Source organism: Arachis ipaensis, chromosome B07 (genome assembly GCF_000816755.2).
Source record: "Arachis ipaensis cultivar K30076 chromosome B07, Araip1.1, whole genome shotgun sequence".
Classification (NCBI taxonomy): Eukaryota; Viridiplantae; Streptophyta; class Magnoliopsida; order Fabales; family Fabaceae; genus Arachis; species Arachis ipaensis.
In genome coordinates, this window is record NC_029791.2 from 50879253 (window position 1) to 50881676 (window position 2424).

Below are 2424 nucleotides of genomic sequence, written 5' to 3' on the forward strand. Positions count from 1 at the left end.
AAGTCCAAATGGAGCACTCTTAACAGCTATAGAAAGCTAACTTCCAGAGCTTTCCAGCAACATATAATAGTTTATACTTTGCTTCGGATTAGAAGGCCCAAAACTGGCATCCAGGCGCCAGTTACCTGCCCCCTTCCAGGCGTCCAGAGCCAGCTACCTGCCCCCTTCCAGGCGTCCAGCGCCCAAAGAGTAGAGACCAATGTACAAATGCCCAAAGAGGACCCCTAGCTGGCGTTTCACGCCCCAGAGACCTCATAGCATGTGGATCTCAACAAAGCTCAGCCCAAACACTCACCAAGTAGACCTCAGAAGTGGATTTTAGCACTAAATAGACTATTTTACCCTTACTAATCATCTGTTTAGTAGTTAAAGTGTATTTTATATAATCATTAGATATCACACATACCATTCAGCATATTTTCATTTATTCCATTGTATTTTCTTATCAGTATGAGTTTTTAAACGTCCTAGGTTGAGGGGAGGAGCCCTGCTGAGTCCTATGAATTAATAAAAGTATTACTATTTCTCTTCGATCCTTGTTTGATTAATTCTAAGATGTATATTTGAACTTCATCATGGTGAATAGGATGATCTAACAAATTAGCTCTGTTCATCATACTAAGACGAACGTGCCTGACAAACACCCGCGTCTACTTGGGTTCAGAATGTGCTTTTCACCGGACAAGGACGAACCAACAGCTATGTTTATACATCTCTCAGACGGCTAATCCAAGACTTCGTTGGGGACTTCTCAAGACATCAGTTCAGCCAATTTTCGGGGAGATTAGGGTCTCTGTGATAGAGGCTAGAACCCAAGGTGCAACATTCTCTGATCCGAAAGATCTGACCTTGTTTGTGGCGTTTTGAGTAGGATCATTAAGGAGAATAAACTGTACGAGCTTCACCCTCAATCAGAATGGATCTGCACTAAACCTGGGTTTCAGATCTGGAGGATTATTGGCAGCTGCTTAAACCAGTGTCAATCATATACAGCCTGCCATTGAAGAAATCACTCAAAAGCAAAGAGAGCAGTAATACCGGAGTTAATTCAGAAAGGCAAAGCAACTCCAATCCTCAACTCTATCTTTAAAGTATTAGCACCCTATTATCATAATCCCATAATCCTAACTCAATTATGTATCCAACAACACATTCTACCCTTTTCTCATATTCCTATTGATGATTTTAAGGCATACATTACTCTTACTACTTCAAACAACCTTCTGATCTTCATGACTAAGACCTGCAAGATAACCTTAGCTTGCTTCAAACCACAATCCTCGTGGGATCGATCCTGACTCGCTCAGGTATTACTTAGACGACCCAGTGCACTTGCTGGTACTGCTGTACGAAAGTGTGGGGATCGTATGCACCAAGTTTTTGGTACCGTTGCCTGGGATTGTTGAGTTTGGACAAACTAACGGATTGTCTTGCTTCCTAGATCAGGTAGTTTATTTTATTTTATTTTAATTTAGTCTTTTATTTTTGTTTTCTTCTTCTCTAATTTTCAAAAATCATTAAAAACCTTTTAAATTTTTTTCTTTTCTTTGTTCAATTTATGTTCTTGTTGAGTCTTTGATTTTTGCAAGAGTATAACTTTGATTTGAGTATTTTATTTTTATTTTCTTCTTCTTCAATTTTTCGAAAAATTCAAAAAAAAATTTCCAAAAATATTTTTCTTTTTTTTTGTTTAATCTTTGTCCTTTGTTTGAGTCTTGTGTTGAGTCTTTTATTTTTATTTTTCCTTCTCTATTTTTTCGAAAATTTTAAAAAGGTTCTTCAAAAAAAATCTTATTTTTTGTGTTCAATTGGTTAGAGCGTTGTCTTATGTTCTTGGTAATTGTTGTTCCTTTAAGTCTTTCTTTCTAAATATTTTCAAAAATATTTTCTTTGGTTAAATCTTGCGTCAAGCCTTTAAGTTTGGTGTCTTCTTGTTTATTTTCTTTAATTTTTCGAAAATTTCGTGTTGGTTTTCTAAAAATTTTAAGTTTGGTGTTCTTTTTTTATGTTCTTGTGTTCTTTGAGTCTTCGAGTTTTGTTCTTTGGATGGATATTCTGCGTACAATCAAATAGCAGTAGATCCACAAGATCAAGAGAAGACAGTATTCACATGCCCATCTGGCGTGTTCGCCTATAGACGAATGCCATTTGGTCTATGCAATGTGCCTGCCACCTTTCAGAGATGCATGTTATCCATCTTCTCTGATATGGTAGAGAAATTCCTTGAAGTATTCATGGATGACTTCTCTATTTATGGAGACTCATTTGACTCCTGTCTTGATCATCTGACCCTGGTCCTGAAAAGATGACAAGAAACAAACCTAGTTCTAAACTGGGAGAAATGCCATTTTATGGTAACTGGAGCCATTGTTCTTGGGCATCGGATCTCAAATAAAGGGATAGAGGTGGATCAAGCTAAGGTGG